Below are 22,817 nucleotides of genomic sequence, written 5' to 3' on the forward strand. Positions count from 1 at the left end.
CAAGGTGTGAGAAGCAAAGCAAAAATAAGATTACAGTGCCAGGTATTTGTTGAATACAAATTTGTTTCCTTTCAAGCTTATCGGAAACCAAAACAAAAAGAAGTATTTCATTTTATACCAACGAAAGACAAACACTGTAGTATAAGTGAAAGTAGCCTAAACTTTTGATTTGTACTACTGTGAGTAGAACTTACAGTAGTTTATGTTTAAATGAATGCTGGTAATGGAATAGAATATAATGTACCTTAATTGATTTATGGACACTGTGTCTCTTAATAACTCACAGTTAGCAATTTCCAATTTTAACCAATCCCCTTCAATAAGAGCTTGCTCAAAACACTTAACGTCGTTTTCTTTGAATACCTGTGGTTACAGCAAATGTTGCCCACCACGATAACCCAATCAGCTAAGCCTACAGTAAGTGTTTTACTCCTACCGTCCACATATTTGCTGTGCCCAGTGGTTTGCCCTACACGTCAAATTGTTCCTGTGTACACTTCCCACAAACTGAGTTTCATGCTCAGTATTCAAGGTGGGTATGTTGTCTAATGATTTCAATCCTATAGTCATTTCTCCATTCATGAAAACCTTAGACATCTTTGACGTTGGCTTCTCTTTCAATATATCACTTTCCAACCACTGTAAACATACGTAAATAAACACATATGTCTATACGAATAACTTATTCATCTCTTCTGCATGCAAACCAAATAACTCACTCAGGGTTTGGTTTTGGTTTTGGTTTTTGTGTTAAGACCAGATAGACTGCAGTTTAAGAATATTTTTTCTTGGCCTATAGTACAATGGCAATGACAAAAATAACACTCTGTATTCTCAATTCCCCCTTATTCTAACCAGTTTCAAAGGACTATTTCATTTTCAAGAGTGCTATTTCATTGTTACATACTTGATACCATTGATTGAGTCACCAGTTATTTCCATTTATAACATGAGCATTACTGCTTTCTTAGCACAGTTATTTCTACAACTCATGCAATTAATGAATATTAATTGAATCTGAATTATTTTAAATATAGATCGTTATGAAGAGGAACTATTTGTACCAAATATGGTCCAAAACATGAACACTACCAATTAGTTTGCCAGAAGGCACTTATTAAGCATTTATTTTGCTAATTAAGCATCTCTGTCCCTTCCATGTAGAGACATCATCTAGATCAGTGCTGCTCAATAAAAATACAATGCAAGTCACATATGTAATTTTAAATTTTCTAGTAGCCACATTTAAAAAGGCAAAAAGAAACAAGTGAGATTAATTTCTATTATAACATTACTTAAAGTGTTAATATAAAGTAAATGAATTTTATTTAACCCAGCATATCTGAAATATTATCAGTTCAATATGTAATCATATAAAAACTATTGAGATATGTTTTACATTATTTTGTATTAAGTCTTCAAAATCTGGTGTATATATTTACACTTACACTCAGTTCAGGCTAGCACATTTCAAGTGCTTGGTGCCGCACGTGGCCAGTGGCTACTGCACTGGACAGCATGGGTCCAGATCAGTGGTCTTCAGCCTCACTGCTCACCTGGGGAAGGTCTATAAATTTTGATTCTTAGGCCACTCCCCAAACCAATTAACTCAGAATCTCTGGGAGTAAGACCCAAACATCAATATTTTTTAAAACTCCCAGGCAGTTGCAATGAGTAGCCAAAGTTGACAAGCACTTGTCAAAAACAGTATGGAGGAGGTTGAACATGAACTTTGTCATTTTGTTCATTTAAATGTCAGGGGGTGCGATGGTGAGTGACATCAAAAAGCTTATAACTTGTATGAGAGACACACACACACACATTACAACAAATATTCCCAATGCTGTGATAACCACGCAGATAAAAATGTAAAACAAAATATACAACAGGATAGTAAAGAGAGAATGAGCAATAATGCCTGATGAAAGGCTCTTCCTCGTGTGTTGGCTGGTAGAGATTGGTAAATGTCATCACATTAGGAGTGGAGGGTATTTTTTGAATAGGGCGATAAAGAAGTTTCCGAAAGGCATTTTAGTTGGTGCCGTAAAAGCCTCTTTCATCAGAACCTAACTAATTCAGATTTTATAATTTCTGAGAGATGTTGGGGCAGAATTACTTTTGCCCTACATCTGGGGAGAAAAAAAAAAAAAAAAGGTTTGTTAAGAAAAAGAAGATTTTTAACAGATTATTTAAAATTCTCGATACATTATCTAAACAATTTTTAAAAACTGACATGTTCACAAGTGAAGCTCTCTGAATCTAAATTAGTTTACTGTGCTGTATTAAAACATCAAAGTTATTCAATTCTATTTTTAAAGAAAAGCATAGTATTTCAGATTTATTCCAATTGTATAAGTCTTTTTGTGATATGAATACAAATGTTCTTGAATCTGTCCTTCCACTGTCGAATATGCTTCTTAGTAGGATAGATTTTTGAGGAGGTTTTCTACCGTATATTCTACTGTGGTTGCAAAATAAAAATATGCCTCCTGCACCCTACTTTAAGGTTTCTTTTCTTTTTCTGACTAATATATCCTTATTTCTTTATTTGCTCAAAAATGAGCTCAGAATGTTTCTCCTTCCTGAAGCCCTCCCTGACTATCCCCGCATGACCCCTCCCTCTGCGTCACCTGATATGCTGTGGACAAGCTTCTCATTACACTTATGTATATCAACAAATAACCACAAAACTGAGTGATTTTTTTCTTGAAAGACTGTGAGCTGCTTGAGGGCATTTCATGTCTTTTCAGTTTCCTATCTCCAGCCACCAGCACTATGTGTGGCACTTAGTGCTCAAAAATATTGCTCAAGTTAGATTAAAACAGAGAAAATGGCACCTCGTGGAACCAAAGCAAGTGCCAAAATACTCATCATCTTTAGCCTCAACTTTTATACACATTACTATATATAAAATAGATAACTAATAAGGACTTACTGTATAGCAGGGAACTCTACTCAATACTCTGTAATGATCTATATGGGAAAAGAATCTAAAAAAGTGTGGATATATGTATATGTATAACTGATTCACTTTGCTGTACACCTGAAACTAACACAACATTTTAAATCAACTGTACTCCAATAAAAATTTATAAGTAAATAAATAAATAAAATTTAAAAAAAGAATAATAGAAAAGATTTATGCACCAAGTAAGGAAGTACAGAGATTTCTTAAAGTTGTTTGTGATTATGTCACCTTAAAAGGAAAAGTAACCAACAGAAGGTGTCAGCTTGTGCCCTGAAAATTTTCCTACAAATAATATTATTACCTCCCCTTGAAAGAGAGAAACATATATCACAATTTCTACACTGAGGGTTTAGGGAGTGGACGTGTTTTGTTCTAATAGCGAAATAATTGGAGATACTATTGTACTGGTCAGCATGACCCAGCCAGAATAGTTTTGATTTAGTAAACTTGTCTTCCTAAGTAAAACAAAGCTAATTGGACAAATAGAAATAATACTGCACTGCCCAAGGCTCTCCCTAGACCTTCAGAAAAAAAATAAGTCAATGAGAAATAGAATTACCTTTGAGAACAACAAACAAGTGTGACTCTGCTCTGCTCTGAAGGACAAGAGTCATGGGGCAGGGACAAGGCTGGGGACAGGGGGAAACACCCATTGTTCAGACTGGGGCTGTTGGGTTTGCATTGTAATGTTTTAATGTCACTCTTAGGGCCCAACCCTACCACCCCAATCTCCCCAGGGCAGAAAAAACTTACAGAGCCCTGCTCCATAAGACTCCCTCACACTACATCTGCTGTTGGACTCACTTTATCCTGAGACACAGAAAGCCTGGACCATCTTACGTTGGGACCATGGGTGAGATGAGTTTCTGGTAGTTATTGGCATTGCTTCATTTATTCACATATACCTATTTCACATATATGTGAAAAAATAACCCACATAATTCTGCAAATTCAGTGGATAACAGTGACCTGTGCCAGAATAAGAATTCTACAAGCTAAGGTTATCTGTAAACCTCTTAAATCCACCCTCCTTGGGAAAAAAACATATAGCAATTTCAGATGCATTACACGGGCCTTGCTTCTTCATTTTCATCTTTCTTTAGACTATCCTCTCCCTTTTGCCCCCAAATACAAATATGTCCTTAAAAATGCCTGAAAGCATCATAAAATATTCGATTACATAAAACAGAGAGCAGCCTTCACATTTTGAAACTTACAATATTTCATACACTATTTCTTTAATTCAATTTGTCACATCTTAAATAGGTCCAAAATTCATATATTGTCCTAAAAAGCTTTGAGATAATAGTCTTCTCTTCAAAGAGAACAGTACTATTAATATATAACTGGTTAAGTTTAAACTAATAAATAATAATCAAGAAAAAGTAGGTCTTGAGGAATCTGCCTTAAGCCTCCATGACTTTAAATTTCCATATTCAGCACTTATAATAAATCCCATTTCATGTGTGTGAAAATATAAATATTCATGCATAATTAAATGTACACCTATAAATGCACAGGATACATATGCAGAAGTAAATGTGTTTTATGACTTCAGCTTATGAAATGTCTTATAGACACATATTGGTCATGGAGAAACTACCACTTTAATATCCATTAGATGTAATATATGAGTTTACCACTGTGCCATCATCATAGTATAATGCCATGGCCTAAGATTTATCTATTAGGCAACTCAGAAATGTGTAAATGCTCCAGAAATGAAAAGAAAATTGTGAAGCCATTAAATCATGGTCAATAAAGCATGTCTGTGTCAGTCATAGTCTAATCAATCCTCTAACTCCTTCAGGTTTTAGCTACAATGACTTCCAAACACATTTACCACTTTTGGGTCTTCCTTTGCATTCTTGTTATAAGAGTGACAAATTGCTTAGATTGGCTGACTGCTATTGCAAGGCCAAGCAAACAGATACCAAAAAGGGGGCATTTCAGGATTTGGAACAAGACCCCGGACACTTTTGCCTTATTTATAAGGCACTAATCTGTGCTAATAAGTGTGTACAAGCCTATGCAGGCAGAGACAGGGCCTGCAGGTCACTGCAGCCAAACACCAGGTCTTCTCGGCTGAAGACCACTCATGCTTCTAAAATCTCCACTGCCAAGTTCCAAATGCTATGCTTTCCTCTTTTCCAATTATCACTATCTTCATCCCCATACATGCCTATTAGAAAAAAACAATAAGACATCTACTTAGTTCAGTCATCTGGCAAATTCCACGGCTAATACAGTACTGCGGGTCAAATAATGCATTCAAAAACCAATCAATTTAGTGGGAAAAGAACAATCAAATTGCTTATTTTGCATCATGCAGAGCAAAAACATTACAATTTGAATGTTGTGCTTTTCAAATAGTTGTACTGATGTTGGGTAGACATAATCATATTCACCAGGCATCTCTGCACTTTGTCTCTTTGGTATATTATTTTTTAAACTGCCTTTTTTCCTTGGAATCAAACTTATTTATCCTTTTGGAATGCTTAATACCTTCATGTCAATCAATTTTTTTCACTAAAGCAAGCAAGTTCTTTGTTTTGCAGCTAAATTTTTTAGTCAGCTTTTGTTCAGAAACTGTTTATTTCTGACTGCATTACAAATGCTAGATTTAACCAACCTGTCAACCCAGGATAATACAAAGAGGGATCTTGTCAGTTCATCCTTTCCTCTCAGGAACAAAGATACTGTATTCTGTAGTTTTGAAGAAAGGAAATAATAGGATTAGACTAAGATTTGAGAACAAGAGGAGGTCAGACCCAAGAAAGGTATGTGGTCCTTCTAGAGCTTTCCCATCTAATATGGGGTATTGTAATCCATTCATGTTAAACACTTTGACTATGCTCATTATGCAAAAAGCATTAGAGCCTAGTATATTTTGTTACCATAGTTCTGCCTACTGGGAACTATAATTAAAGCACATTTGAGCAAATGCAATTTTATTTGTTATTAAGCAACTAAAAGCTTAGTCAACCTTGCAAATATGGCATTATTTTAGGATTAAAATATGAGCCAGCCAGCTAGCTAATAAACTTTATTAGGTCCTGTCTTTATTAGCAATGGCTCCTATTCCTATTGTAGGAGACTCCTATGCTATATAACAGGTACCACTAAGAAAGAAAATTCTGCAATTACACCATGACTAAACTAATGAAAAGTGAGAGCAACCAGATTTCAGAAATGAGCAAACGTGAAAAAATGTGCATCTTGGAATTGATAAAATACAGTAGGTACAGATGTGAATTTGGGCTTCCTTCACAGATTATTGTGATGTGCAATTCTGGTTAAAAAACACTAACCTAGTCAGTGTGGCAGCTGCAAGGGGGACTCAAAGTTCAGATGCCTTGAAACTGAGAGCCCACAGGTTGGAAGCCCCATCCTTAGAACTATAACACAGACTAATATCATAATCCACCACACAATTCCCTAGGCTGCTAATGAAACAAAAATATTATATTTCCTCTTGGTTTGATAGCATGCACCCTCTAAACTTCTCCCATTGGATAGCATTTCCCCACATAATGAGAACAAACAAGTCCATTGATAGAGCCAATCAGATCAGGAAGTTGTCAGGCCAAGAGAGTTTTTCCTTCATAAACATGAATTCCAATCCTGAGATTTGAGGAGTACTTGGGGAGACTTTTAAGAGAGAAAACATGATTTATATTTGGGGGAGAAGGGAGGGTGGTGGAAGTCACATTACTGGGACTTGCCGTAGTAAATTTTTGTTTTCCATCTTGATTTTTAAACTGTAGTATGTAAAGTGTTGCCAAAAAAAACTGATTTTGTATAATTGTTTTATCAATAGTTAATTTCAATTTCCCTTCACTCTAGGAATTTTGTGTGAAGGCAGGAGTAGCACATAACTTCCCTCAACTTTAATACTAATGCTCTCACCCACAGGAAGTGCATCTGTCTGTAATGCAACATAGAACAGGGCAATATCTCCTGACATTTTCATTTGGGAGCTCAAGATTTCTAATAACTTCAATAAACGGTCTCTGGTAGTCTCTGTGCACATGAGTTAATTATAACGAGAAAATAAAATATTCATTTTAGCTTCTGAAATTTCTAAGAATGTAAATCTTCAATGAAATGTTGAAATAAAATCATAGCTGCATTTGTAATTTTCCAGCAATGAAAATTTCATTTGAACTCTTTCCTATCTTGTCACTACCCAATTGCTCCTTTAATGGATGGAATTGATAACAAATACTCAATGCAGATGGACAAACAAACATAAGATGTAAGTCAGAGAGTATCAAGAACATTTTTTGCAGTTCCAAATAGTGACAAACTATAGCAATGATAATTAAAATTTTAAAATACACTAGTATAGATGATTTTCTCATTTTCTCACTGTATTAGGAACACACGCACACACACACACAAACACAAACACACACTACCAATGAAATCTATACTTGTGAAAAAATTGTTTTGTACCTTGGAAACCTCTTTTGGTCCTGGCTCATATTAAATTCCTTTCTATTGTTATATATTAAAGGTTTACAAAAGTGATGTTTTTAAAACCGTGATGTTGAAAATTTTTCATGTTTCTAATTACAGAATAGGAAATACAAGATATCATGAAACTCTACAAAAATGTCTACATAATTTAAATGACTGCACATGTAGAATATAATTTAATATAAAACACAGTCACCTGAATAAGGACATCTTAGACACAGTCACACTGGTCATAGAGAATATCTGTCAACTTAAGTGAGGAGGAAGTAGCAATATCTTTATAGAAAATTCATTCCTGTTTTACTATAAATATAGAGGGCAGTATTTGTTCAATTGGTTCTGTCTTTCACGGTTTGGTTGCACAATGAATGCAACCCCACCCCTATTTTCCAAAGAAAAAGACAAAGACTGGTCTTGTAATTCTTCAGTCCCATCTACCACTGTAATATCCAACTCACTCATTTGCATACACCTTTCCACCAGGGTTTATCTTTATTAAAGAATTCTTTGTGTACTTTATCTATTTTGACCAAAACATGCATAAACTTCCTAAAGTTTCATGATATCAGTGTATATGATGATTTTAAGTATTTTCAGTTCTTTGGAAGACATAAGAAAAATCTTAAGAAATAAGCATTAGCAGAGTTTCGAAGATTCTGATTTGTTTTAACAAAAACATCAATTAGTTTAAGTCCTTTGCTGATTAGAAAGTAGTGGATCTCACTTGACAGTCAAAGCATTTTGATCTTATGTTTTGCACTCCCATAAAATGCCTTGCCATTTCTAATAATTATCTGAATGTTCAACTTTTTCCAATATCCTTCTCTCAGCCTTGTATGTCTGTTGGGGAATCAAAAGGCTTTGCTTGCCTAAGAAGAAATGTGCTAAAGAGAGGATGACACAACAATTTCAGGAGGAAAGAATAACAGACAAATGCCCTTTCCTTCTTTGGTATAAGTCTTGGGATTATAGAAAATGTAGAGACCAAGCACACATCACCTTCAGAGAGACCTTTAGAAGATCTTTCAACTTATCCTTGTGGACAAAATGGAGTAAGGAGAAGCTGAGTGCATGAATATTAGGGCAGATTAGTAACAGCTTCAACAGCTATACCCAGAGGGTGCTAATCAATAGAGTAACATCCATCTGGTTCTAGGTTTCCAACATCATAGAAGGATTCTTTCCTGGGTTCCATTTGCTTCAACATTTTACATTCTCGTCAATGTCCTGGATGAGACTATAGAGAGGACATCATAACATTTGTAGACCAGCCAGTGACCATGTTGGATGACTGAATCAGGATCAAGAAGGAAGCTGACATGTTAGAATCAAGGGCTCAATCCAATAAGGTGAAAAGTAATAGACATAAATATAAAATGAGGTGATTAAGTCCAAAAGGACAATTGTTTTGTACAGACTGGACAGTAGCAATGGCTTAGAAACAATCCATGCAGCTAAGGCTTAGAGATTTTAGTCTATAGAAAGGTTAATATGAATCAACAATAAACAGAACGTTTGTTGAATGAATGAATAAGTGTACTATAGAATAATAGGAGGGATGAAGAAAGAAGGGAAGAGGAGGGAAGGAGAAAGGAGAGGAGGAAAGGAGGGATAAGAGAGAATCTATATGAAAAGAAAAAAAACTCCATTTGTCTCTGTGCAGCCCAGACCATCCTAGACGTACTGAAGTATAAGTATGGATGGACAAACTGGGTACACTCAGGAGTGATCCGAGATGGTGTCAAATCAGCACCATTCAAGGAATTCTTGAAGGAATCAGGCATCTTTAGCCTTGGAGACCTTATAATCATGTTCAAATACCCTAAGGATTTTCGTGGGAAAAAGAATTGGAGGTATTGTTGTTTAGACCCAATAGTTACAAATAAGATAATGAATGGAAGGCACAAAGCAGCAGAATTAGATTCTGTACTAATATCTCAGTGTCAAAGTTCTCCAAGGATGGAGTTACTGGCCACTCTCTCCAGGATGTACTGGAGCCCTGACTGGAAGATCCTTGGCAGAGCTTTTGCAAAATTAACAAGCATCGGATAGGTGATAGGACTAGATAATCTCTGAAAGTCCCTCCCAACCCCAATATTCAAACATTTTCTTGTGGTGCAAATTAAGTTCTTGCAAAAGATTTTCTCTAATAAAAACAATGAAAACAAATGGTTAGCCTGGGGACGGGAACCAAGCCTTCAGGAAATCCTAAGAGAACTGCGTGTTTGCTCTCTAGAGAACTAATCTCCTTCCCCAGGAATGTATTAATATCTCTTTGTCCTCTTCTATACCAGCTGACTCTGGGAATTTGCACACAGCGTGCTTTATCTTGCTAAATATAATAGTCCATACAGCATTCTTTCTTTGTGCGAAATCCCTATTCACTTTCATAAATTACATGAATGGATGTGAAGTGTACTTTCCTTTATTCAGTAGAGACTATTCCCAAAAGCAGCCTGAAACATGCCAAACATCTGCTCCTACACACAGTTCAATACATGATATTGATATGTATTATTACTGGGTGAATTCTGAATACAAGGCCAATTTAACACACTCCTGAACAACTCCCTCTTCCTCCCGTGGCCCAGTCACAGAAAGCTCAAGGAAATCAGAATAATTCTAATATTTGCCCAAGCCAGCTACAACTAAGCAGGTAAGTCTGCTAAAACAAAAACCACAGTAGACATTCCAAAATCTAATATAAATTAGATAAGTATAAGTATGACAAATGTTTCTCTAATTTAATAAATATTTTTACATATATAAGTACTTTTTACTCTCTGCTATACTTTAATATTCAAAGATGTTGCTTTTCCATACTGTGAGTTCCTGGGCGTTTGAGTGCTTGTTATGAGTTTATCATATAGGCCTAGTCCATGTTTTAATGACTGAATGCAATTATTGTTGATCGTGTTACAAAGAAAGTGACCAAAATCCCTAAATCTTGAATTCATTCTAGTCATCTACAGAGATCTCTCCCACGGACAGTGAATTTCCTAACAGACATGTTCATAAAGACACTCAGAGTAAACACAACTTTATTACCACTGAGGGCTTTGGCCCCAAATACCTTTCTGGTCTCCTTTCCTGGTGAAGTGACCTGGGACCTCATGTGAGTTTGGCAGACTCTTTCTGTCCCTTGGGCTAGAGATTAATTTTTAAAAGCAGCCCTAGAAGCAGATCCTTGATTCCTTCACAAGTCCCAGTCTGATTCTAGTTCCTGACAAAGCCACTGCTCTCACACAGATTACATCTGCCCAGAGGAGGCAGGTTCTCCTAATGAGTGAAGTCTTTCTATACACCTGTGTTGTCCAATACAGCCACTAGCCACATAGGGCTATTTAAATTTAATTTTAAGTAAATTAAAATTAAAGTTAAGGGGCTTCCCTGGTGGCGCAGTGGTTGAGAGTCTGCCCGCCAGTGCAGGGCACACGGGTTCGAGCCCTGGTCTGGGAAGATCCCACATGCCGCGGAGCAACTAAGCCCGTGCACCACAACTACTGAGCCTGCGCGTCTGGAGCCTGTGCTCCGCAACAAGAGAGGCCGCGACAGTGAGAGGCCCGCGCACCGCGATGAAGAGTAGCCCCCGCTTGCTGCAACTAGAGAAAGCCCTCGCACAGAAACGAAGACCCAACACAGCCATAAGTAAATAAATAAATAAATAACTCCCCCACAAAAAAAGTTAAAAAAAAAAAAAACTAGCACAGCACATATTAAAAAAAAAAAATTAAAGTTAAAATTCAGTTCCTTGGTGTACTAGCCACATTTCAAGTGCTGCATAGCCACATGTGGCCAGCGACTAGTGTATGAAGCATTTTCGTCATGCTCCGTTGGACAGCGCTGCTCTAGGATGCCATTTTGTTCTTGACTTTGGCCAACTTTTTTCTTAGAGTTGGGCAGACTCATCTCCTGCTAAAGATCAAAGTGTGAAACTGTTTACTCATTTCTTCATTCAACACATACTTATCAATTTCTTTTCTAGCTGCTGGATATATCACCACGAACAAAACAAATATGTACCTGCTCTCATGGAGCTGTCATTCTAGTGGAAAAACCAACAATAACAGGTAAACAGCTAATGGAAAAGTTTATTTAAGTTACAATTTTTTTCTTTCTTCTTTTTTTTGGCCACGCCCCGCGCAGCATGTTGGATCTTATTACGGTTCCCCAATCAGGGATCGAACCCACACCCCCTGCAGTGGAAGCACGGAGTCTTAACCACTGGACCGCCAGTGAACTCCCTAAGTTTTGAATTTTAATGCTAGTGTATCTCCCTTTCAGCCTCATGGCAACAAGGTATTTTTGTTTCATTCAGGTGGGCCCATCCCTACAGTCGCCAGCCTGCTTTCCCTTGACAGTCTTCAGATGGCAAACACTGATGGTTTTAGGATTTCCTTGAATCTACTGTTTTTTTATTCAGTCTTCTTTTTTCTTTAGAATTTCTACCAACAGCTTTTTTTTTTTTTTCATCTTAACACTTCTAATTTCAAAGCTTTATTTAACTTTGTCCCTTCTTGAGGAAAAAGAGCTTGTTGTGTTCCTATCATGAATCAAGATTTTTTTCATAAAGAAAGATACCATTACAAAAATACTTGAAACTAATTATTTTAAATTATCAAAATAACCATTTTCCACAGTACTGTTTACTATTTTACTATTTTTTCTGCCTTTTTGTCATTTGTCTACCCACAGTTAATTCTGTATGCTTTATTCCATCATCAAGGGTTCTCCAGGCTTTATAGTTTCAGTGATCACATTTTTAGGTGTGGCTAGTCTTAACTATTTCTATTCCCAAATAGTACAGCAAACTACTAGACATTCCCTCCTGGAAGACCTCCATCCCCAGCTTCTTCACCTTGTCATTACATCTTCAGACTGTCTCTTGAACTAAAATCTTTATTCTATTCCCAGTGGGCTACACCATCTAGGCTGTCACTGCTCATACCTGGATTACTAAAACAACCTCCCCAAAAGGTTTAATGTCTCAATTTCTCTTCCTTGCAATTGATCATGTACACTAAATCATGGTTAATCTTAAAACAGTCTGTCCTTGCCCCTCTCTGTCTTCTCTGCCCTGGGAGCAGCTCTTGCCACTTCCCCACCCCTAGAAAACATATGCTTGCCCCAACTTCATCTCCATCCCCTCACTGGTCAGGATCACCTCTCAGCAGCAGAGCCAACCACTCTCTGAGGTGGTGCTGACAGACGAGAGCCTCAGCAGCGTGGCAGCCCCATGCCCCCTGACCTTACTTATCCCTAGCAGAAGCTTCCAAAATGGCACCATTTCAAGGAACATTGACACAGCAGCCAAGTTCACTGAGGTTGGAGCTGCCATGGTCAGAGGGGCTGGCTCTGGGGCTAGGCTTAGGACTGTGTTTGGGAGCCTCATCATTGATTATGCCAGGAATCCTTCTCTGAAGCAACAGCTCTGCTCTTAATGCCATTCTGGGCTTTGCCCTCTTGGAGACCATGGGGGTCTTTTGCCTGATGATGGCCTTTCTCATCCTCTTTGCCATGTGAAAGAGCTATCTCCGTCTCCCAGTGTTCTTTCTTCCACATCCCATCTGCTCTGTATGTTCCTTTCCTTGTATCTTCCCAAGCAGGCCAGGAAAAGTGGTTGACTCAAGGTTTGACAGAGGGAAGACAAATAAATACTGTTTGAATAAGAAAAATTATAGCTTGTCATTACCCTACCTATGAACCCACCTTGGCTCCCTAATATCTATAGAATCAAATTTCTTTTTCATGAATTTATTGCTTTGAAAAGATAATGCTAAAACTGAATAATTCTATTATTAAAGTGACCTTTTCATTTACACATATTATAAATAACCTATTTGGTCTCTGAAAATGATTTTGGATTTTTCAGGCTGCTGTACCACTGGCTCCTATGACTTATTATGTACCTGCATATGTCTCCTCATTTTATCTAGTTAAAACTTTTCTAATTATCTTCCTCCCAAGTTTCCACCAAACTCTTCTTCCACAGAGCACGCATGCATGCGCGCGCACACACACACACACACACACACACACACACACACACACACACACGAGGGAAGGAAGAAAAAAAGCTTTTAGAGATAATTTACTGAGTTCACTGACATAAATGGGAGTTTTAAGAAGCACAAGCAAACTATTTCAGCCAATTGTATATATCTTTCCCATTTCCTTTACACCCATTTGAAGCCTACACTATGTCTTTTTCCATAGGATCCAAAGCTCAGTAGCTTGAATTAATTACAGACTGACATACTACAGGCAACTTTTGGTTCAACATCTACAAACTAAAATCAGCCCAGCCTTTGAACACAGGATCTAGTAGTGATTAATAATTTCACCACTGACCAGGAGGATAACAAATAAAAAGAGCAAACTCATTACTTTATTGTGATTTCAAACTAAATGTTTATCTTCTATGTATTTTACATGTCCAAAGAACAAGACTGCAATTTGAGTTTATTAGTAATTGAAGCAGAACTAATGAAAGATTCTTTATTAGAATGTTCTAGTTACCTTTTCAAAAATATCTATTTCCTTTTTCATGAAGATTAGATGTATAAAAGAAAATTCAAGTCTCTTTTATTATTATCATAACTTGCTCTAGCAATCAAGGGAAAGGAAATTTATCTTTCTGTCATATTTTATTGCAGTTAAATTAATTCTTATAGTTGTATTATGTCTTTAATACAGGTTAACTGATGCTTCAAGTAACTAAAGTCCAACATTTTTTCTTTTCATAATTAGTTTCTATTATCATAAATGTACTAGACTCTGAGAAACTCAGTAGACTTTTTTTTTAATATTTTTTTTGATGCGAACCACTTTTAAAGTCTTTATTGAATTCATTACAATATTGCTTCTGTTTTCTGTTTTTTGGGTTTGTTTTTTTTTTGGCTGTGAGGCACGTGGGATCTTAGCTCCCCGACCAGGGATCGAACCCACACCCCCTGCATTGGAAGGCGAAGTCTTAACCACGGGACCACCAGGGAAGTCCATCTGCAGACTTTTATATTTGTTACTTTTATATTTTTCAAGATCCCTTGAAAAATATTCAAAATTATTAATATACATACATGTAATACAATATACATTAATATGCATAAGCAAGTTCACTAGATGAGATCGTAGCCAATCAATGTTTAACCCACTTCTCAATACCATTTTATAGGAGCTTCAGGCTACCAGAATTAATTTCATTGACTTGGAAGAGTACAGAAGACATACGTTATATCACAGGTCACAGGCAAATAATTGTGCTTAAACCCTTCTGTATCTCTATGGCAATTTTACTTAACAAACACATATAGTACTTGCTATGTTCGAAGCCTTTTATATATGTTAATCCATTTAATCCTCCTAACAACCTTATGAGTTAGGTAGTATCATGATCCCCATTTTACAGACAGAGAAACTGCAGCATAAACAGGTTAAGGCTCTTGCCCAAGTCCACAGAGCTAATAAATGGTAAATTCAGAATGCAAACCTAGAAATCTGGCTCCAGAGTCTGAGCTCTTCAGCACTCTACTAGGCTGCCTCTCCATCTTCAAAATTATTTCCGTATTTGGAATCTCATTTCTATATTAAGAATATTAAAGCTTTTAATTTTGTGAAAAAAATATAACATTTTCACTTTCATATCTGAAATCATTTTGTAGCTGCCCCCACACAGGCACCCAAGGTCTCCCTGCTCCCCACCACACTGGCTCAGGTGCCCTCTTGCTGTGCACCCTCCAGCTCTGTGCCTTCTCCTATAGCAGATCCTAACACGATTTCTGCATATTAAAATGCCAAGTTCTTTAAGGGCAGGGAGTACGTCTTTTCACAGGTGCATCTCGAACATGCACCTGTGCAGATAAAACATCGTTATAAATCATCCAGCAGCCAAAGAGTTAAATAACTTTCTGATCAAGTTCTGATACCTGTAATAAATAGATTTCTTCTCTACCCACGGGAGTAGATACCCATTCCATTTTTTAAATTAGCAAGTGTGTGGAAATAGGCTTGGGATTTGAAGGAAATGATACTGCAGAAAAACAGGTAAATGAAGGGTCCACTTTCCTCTTGGCATAGAGCTTTCAAAACTTGGGGGCTTCGAATTGAAAGACACTAGAGTCCCTCATTTGAAGAAGTGGCAGCCCAGCGGCACTGAGCTTTTCAAGCTGAAAGCCGAGGAATATATACCAAGCTACTATAACAAAACACTTCCATCAAAACCTCGCAGCAAGCAAACAATTGCCAGCCAGCACATTGTTCTGCACAAGAAATGACGTTATGTCATTTTGTGCAAAGGACATCAAAACAACTTGTCAGTTTAACAGAGGATTTAGATACACCAGGAGAAGACTTTCACATATCACTTTAAGCATTCCCAGGAAAATTGCTATAGAAGCTCTTAAGGCACAATAATTTGAACCTAACTAGACTTATTAACCAACACAAACCATAACTTTCCTAAAATGTCTATTTCTTTATAAGTGTAAGGATTAGTTAGAAGAGTCCTACTAACTCTTAGAAAATAAAGTTCTGCAGAGAAATGGTGATTTATTTGCTTTCATCCAGCAACATTCACTCGTCAAATTGTTAATTATGTACCTATTAGTGCTAGGCACTCTATTGAGTGTACTTATATGAATCATTTTTCTGCCAATAAAACCATATTTTTAAATTGAGTTAGTAATTTCCAGATATTTTGTCAAATTTAACAACAGTAGATAGTGAGTTCTTCGTATTCATGGGAAGAAAGCAGAATTTTAACTGACATAAATAAATCTACATTTTATCTTGAATGGCAGGAACATACGTAGGTATGTGTCAGCTTACACATGTAGTTGGATTGTTCTGATTAACTGTCCATTTTGCATTTTTGCCTAATTTGATCACTCAGTTCACTGAAATAGTCAAATTGGCTTTGGCATTTAGATCGGGTTGGCTGTAGGTCCATAAAATAAGAGAGCTGAATGGGCACTGGAAGACCAGCCCCCCTGGACCACAAGCTCCTGAGTATAAGAATTGTGATTTCTGTGGCTCTGGGGCTGGATGTATTTCCCAGCACAGACCAGACATTGATATATGATTTTTTTAATAAATGACCCCACATAACCTCTTTCAAGCCTATAAAACTATATCCCATTAATAAAAATTTCCAGAGGTACCAGACATTAAGATGGTCACTTGGTCATTACCCTTATAATATTAACCCTACCTAGATGCAGAGATCATACTGAGGCTCTTAAAGCAAAATGATTTGAAACTAACTAGATTAATTAACCAGGACAAGCTATAACTTTACTAACAGCTGTTCATTTCAGTGAGTTTTCCTTAATTCTCTTAACTTTTCATCCCTGATACCGTTTTATTTGGGGTTTTGGTTTTTTACTTTTTTGTTATCTTTTGGGGTACTCTAATTATCAAGTTAGAAGTTAACAAAATAATAAATTATAACTCTGCTTCTTGGTTACCAGCTTAAATTCTCTTAACAGTGCATGATTATTCAAGCTTATCTCCTTTTCATAACGTTGATAATATTATAATATGAAATGTGCACCTCTCATCATGGTGTCCTGTACCCTTTCTACTATAATGAATGTTTACCTTATCTCCCAACTAAACCGTAAGCTAGAGCACGGTCCAGGTTCCCGTCCTTCTTTCTTGCCATCCTCACACCCTGACAGGATACACGTGACTGTATCCACTCCAGGGGCATGTTGGGGAAAGATAATAGAGTACTGCAAAAATGGGGCGAGGAGGTGGCAGAGAAAAGTATCCCAAAACTCTCTGATGGAAAATTGAATGAAAACTTCTAAGAGAAGTGAAATATTCTCTTTCACTCTCCCTCTTTTAATCACCACTTTTAAAACTTACACTTAATCAAATTCCACTACAACCTGACAGCAACGACATTATGAAATATTTATTGTGTCAGGCACTCTTTGGCCAACCAAAGAGCAATTCCCGGGCCCCAGTCACTTTCTGCTTACTTTCCCTGCTTCTCTTGCAGCCGGGGATGCCCATGTGACACAATTCTGGCTGGCACTGCCACTTCCCCGTTCTTCCTGTCTTGGACACATGATGCCTGGGCCTGCATTGTGCATTTTGCAACCATGAAGCAAAAAAAATGTGAAAACGAAAAACCAACTTGTTGGGAACAGTGAAACCGAGGATAAAATAGCATTATTGAACAATGCAAGCAAACCAATGCACGTAATCTCCTTCTTTCAGAACACTCGATGTGAGGAAAAGACATTTTGCTTGTGTAAGCCACTGCTACAGCCAAATGCCTTCCAACTGAGACACTGATTAAGACAGTTATGGTTTAAATCCTGATTTTGCCTTTTACTAACTGTGACTTCGGGCAAATTACTAAACGTCTCTAAGTTCAGTTTCTCATCTGTGAAATGGACATAAGTGTAATTGCCATTAGAGAATTTTTGTGAATTATTGTGAGAAATATGAAAAAATCCACGTAAAGTAATTAGCAGAACTTTAATATCACTCTCAAATGTTAAAGGTACATACTAATATTAAAATATAAAGATACAGGAATGTTTTTAAAGTAAATGTTGTGTCTTTTTTCCCAAAAAATTTCATATAAAAAAATTAAATATTTAGGGTGATACAGAATTCAATGTTTTATAAAATAATTCTCACTCTCTATATCTTTTAGGTCAAGACATCTACAATTAGCATTAATACACTCATGTGTGATTACATTAGGTGGTCCTATAATTACTATGATTTAAATGTTTTTGTTCTGGTTATTGTCACAGAAAATTAAACTACTTCTTCAAGCATGAGGATAGACTGAAATGGCTCACAGTGACCCCCAAAGTTTTTTTTTTCTTGAATTTTTGAATTTTATTTTACTGATTTTTTTATACAGCAGGTTCTTATTAGTCATCAATTTTATACACATCAGTGTAAACATGTCAATCCCAATCGCCCTATTCATCACACCACCACCCCACCCCCCCGCAGCTCTCCCCCATTGGTGTCCATACATTTGTTCTCTACATCTGTGTCTCAATTTCTGCCCTGCAAACCGGTACATCTGTACCATTTTTCTAGGTTAAACATATATGCGTTAATATGTGATATTTGTTTTTCTCTTTCTGACTTACTTCACTCTGTATGACAGTCTCTAGATCCATCCACAACTCAACAAATGACCCAATTTCGTTCCTTTTAATGGCTGAGTAATATTCCATTGTATATATGTACCACTTCTTCTTTATACATTCATCTGTCGATGGGCACTTAGGTTCTTTCCATGAACTGGCTATTGTAAACAGTGCTGCAATGAACACTGGGGTGCATGTGTCTTTTTGAATTATGGTTTTCTCTGGGTATATGCCCAGTAGTGGGATTGCTGGATCATATGGTAATTCTATTTTTAGTTTTTTAAGGAACCTCCATACTGTTCTCCATAGTGGCTGTATCAATTTACATTCCCACCAACAGTGCAAGAGGGTTCCCTTTTCTCCACACCCTCTCCAGCATTTGCTGTTTGTAGATTTTCTGATGATGCCCATTCTAACTGGTGTGAGGTGATACCTCATTGTAGTTTTGATTTGCATTTCTCTAATAATTAGTGATGTTGAGCAGCCTTTCATGTGCTTCTTGGCCATCTGTATGTCTTCTTTGGAGAAATGTCTATTTAGGTCTTCTGCCCATTTTTGGATAAGGTTGTTTGTTTTTTAGATATTGAGCTGCATGAGCTGTTTATATATTTTGGAGATTAATCCTTTGTCCATTGATTCGTTTGCAAATATTTTCTCCCATTTTGAGGGTTGTCTTTTCATCTTGTTTATGGTTTCCTTTGCTGTGCAAAAGCTTTGAAGTTTCATTAGGTCCCATTTGTTTATTCTTGTTTTTATTTCCATTACTGTAGGAGGTGGATCAAAAAAGATCTTGCTGTGGTTTATGTCAAAGAGTGTTCTTCCTATGTTTTCCTCTAAGAGTTTTATAGTGTCCAGTCTTACATTTAGGTCTCGAATCCATTTTGAATTTATTTTTGTGTATGGTGGTAGGGAGTATTCTAATTTCATTCTTTTACATGTAGCTGTCCAGTTTTCCCAGCACCACTTATTGAAGAGACTGTCTTTTCTTCATTGTATATCCTTGCCTCCTTTGTCATAGATTAGTTGACCATAGGTGCATGGGTTTATCTCTGGGCTTTCTATCCTATTCCATTGATCTATGTTTCTGTTTTGGTGCCAGTACCATATTCTCTTGATTACTGTAGCTTTGTAGTATAGTCTGAAGTCAGGGAGTCTGATTCCTCCAGCTCCATTTTTTTCCCTCAAGACTGCTTTGGCTATTCGGGGTCTTTTGTGTCTCCATACAAATTTTAAGACTTTTTGTTCTAGTTCCATAAAAAATGCCATTGGTAATTTGATAGGGATTGCATTGAATCTGTAGATTGCTTTGGGCAATATAGTCATTTTCACAATATTGATTCTTCCAATCCAAGAACATGGTATATCTCTCCATCTGTTGGTATCATCTTTAATTTCTTTCATCAGTGTCTTATAGTTTTCTGCATACAGGTCTTTTGTCTCCCTAGGTAGGTTTATTCCTAGGTATTTTATTCTTTTTGTTGCAATGGTAAATGGGAGTGTTTCCTTAATTTCTCTTTCAGATTTTTCATCATTAGTGTATAGGAATGCAAGAGATTTCTGTGCATTAATTTTGTATCTTGCTACTTTACCAGATTCATTGATTAGCTCTAGTAGTTTTCTGGTGGCATCTTTAGGATTTTCTATGTATTGTATCATGTCATCGGCAAACAGTGACAGTTTTACTTCTTCTTTCCCGATTTGTATTCCTTTTATTTCTTTTTCTTCTCTGATTGCCATGGCTACGACTTCCAAAACTGTTAGGTTGAATAACAGTGGTGACAGTGGACATCCTTGTCTCGTTCCTGATCTTAGAGGAAATGCTTTCAGTTTTTCACCATTGAGAATGATGTTTGCTGTGGGTTTGTCGTATATGGCCTTTCTTATGTTGAGGTAGGTTCCCTCTATGCCCACTTTCTGGAGCGTTTTTATCATAAACTGGTGTTGAATTTTGTCAAAAGCTTTTTATGCATCTATTGAGATGATCATATGGTTTTTACTCTTCAGTTTGTTAATATGGTGTATCACATTGATTGATTTACGGATATTGAAGAATCCTTGCATCCCTGGGATAAATCCCACTTGATCATGGTGTATGATCCTTTTAATGTGTTGTTGGATTCTGTTTGCTAGTATTTTGTTGAGGATTTTGGCATCTATATTCATCAGTGATATTGGTCTGTAATTTTCTTGTTTTGTAGTATCTTTGTCTGGTTTTGGTATCAGGGTGATGGTGGCCTCGTAGAATGAGTTTGGGAGTGTTCCTCCCTCTGCAATATTTTGGAAGAGTTTGAGAAAGATAGGTGTTAGCTCTTCTCTAAATATTTGATAGAATTCACTTGTGAAGCCATCTGGTCCTGGACTTTTGTTTGTTGGAAGATTTTTAATCACAGTTTCAATTTCATTACTTGTGATTGGTCTGTTCATATTTTATATTTCTTCCTGGCTCAGTCTTGGAAGGTTATACCTTTCTAAGAATTTGTCCGTTTCTTCCAGGTTGTCCATTTTATTGGCATAGAGTTGCTGGTAGTAGTCTCTTAGGATGCCTTGTATTCCTGCAGTGTCTGTTGTAAATTCTCCTTTTTCATTTCTACTTTTATTGATCTGAGTCCTCTCCCTCTTTTTCTTGATGAGTCTGGCTAAGTGTTTATCAATTTTGTTTATCTTCTCAAAGAACCAGCTTTTAGTTTTATTGATCTTTGCTATTGTTTTCTTTGTTTCTATTTCATTTATTTCTGCTCTGATCTTTATGATTTCTTTCCTTCTGCTATCTTTGGGTTTTGTTTGTTCTTCTTTCTCTAGTTTCTTTAGGTGTAAGGTTAGATTGTTTATTTGAGATTTTTCTTGTTTCTTGAGGTAGGCTTGTATAGCTATAAACTTCCCTCTTAGAACTGCTTTTGCTGCATCCCATAGGTTTTGGGTCATCGTGTTTTCATTGTCATTTGTCTCTAGGTATTTTTTTATTTCCTCTTTGATTTCTTCAGTGATTGCTTGGTTATTTAGTAACGTATTATTTAGCCTCCATGTGTTCATGTTTTTTACGGTTTTTTCCCTGTAATTCATTTCTAATCTCATAGTGTTGTGGTCAGAAGAGATGCTTGATATGATTTCAGTTTTCTTAAATTTACTGAGGCTTGATTTGTGATCCAAGATGTGATCTATCCTGGAGAGGGTTCCATGCACACTTGAGAAGAAAGTGTAATCTGCTGTTTTTGGATGGATTGTCCCATAAATATCAATTAAATCTATCTGGTCTATTCTGTCATTTAAAGCTTCTGTTTCCTTAATAATTTTCGGTTTGGGTGATCTGTCCATTGGTGTAAGTGACGTGTTAAAGTCCCCCACTATTACTGTGTTACTGTCGATTTCCTCTTTTATAGCTGTTAGCAGTTGCCTTATGTATTGAGGTGCTCCTATGTTGGGTGCATATATATTTATAATTGTTATATCTTCTTCTTGGATTGATCCCTTGATCATTATGTAGAGTCCTTCCTTGTCTCTTGTAACATTCTTTATTTTAAAGTCTATTTTATCTGATATGAGTATTGCTACTCCAGCTTTCTTTTGATTTCCATTTGCATGGAATATCTTTTTCCATCCTCTCACTTTCAGGTTGTATGTGTGCCTAGGTCTGAAGTGGGTCTCTTGTAGACAGCATATATATGGGTCTTGTTTTTGTACCCATTCAGCAAGCCTGTGTCTTTTGGTTGGAGCATTTAATCCATTTATGTTTAAGGTAATTATCGATATGTATGTTCTTATGACCATTTTCTTAATTGTTTTGGGTTTGTTTTTGTAGGTCCTTTTCCTCTCTTGTGTTTCCCACTTAGAGAAGTTCCTTTAGCATTCATTGTAGAGCTGGTTTGGTGGTGCTGAATTCTCTTAGCTTTTGCTTGTCTGTAAAGCTTTTGATTTCTCCATCAAATCTGAATTAGATCATTGCCAGGTAGAATAATCTTGGTTGTAGGTTCTTACCTTTCATCACTTTAAGTATATCATGCCACTCCCTTCTGGCTTGTAGAGTTTCTGCTGAGAAATCAGCTGTTAACCTTATGGGAGTTCCCTTGTATGTTATTTGTTGTTTTTCCCTTGCTGCTTTCAATAATTTTTCTTTGTCTTTAATTTTTGCCAGTTTGATTATTATGTGTCTCGGCGTGTTTCTCCTTGGGTTTATCCTGTATGGGACTCTCTGCGCTTCCTGGACTTGGGTGGCTATTTCCTTTCCCATTTTAGGGAAGTTTTCAACT

At 36.7% G+C, this 22,817-nt stretch overlaps 1 protein-coding gene and 1 pseudogene across 3 annotated transcripts in view; one reads left to right on the forward strand and one right to left on the reverse strand.

Moving 5' to 3' along the window:
* Positions 1-22,817, reverse strand: part of LOC309632456 (metabotropic glutamate receptor 8) — a 646,966-nt gene that overhangs the window by 362,794 nt on the left and 261,355 nt on the right. The gene's annotated exons all lie outside the window — the stretch shown is intronic.
* On the forward strand, positions 6,089-18,634 carry LOC309632278 (ATP synthase F(0) complex subunit C2, mitochondrial pseudogene; annotated as a pseudogene). The gene has a single exon. The product of its transcript is annotated as an ATP synthase F(0) complex subunit C2, mitochondrial pseudogene (transcript).

The sequence above is a fragment of the Balaenoptera borealis genome (genome assembly GCF_965194805.1).
Source record: "Balaenoptera borealis genome assembly, chromosome: 7".
Taxonomy (NCBI): Eukaryota; Metazoa; Chordata; class Mammalia; order Artiodactyla; family Balaenopteridae; genus Balaenoptera; species Balaenoptera borealis.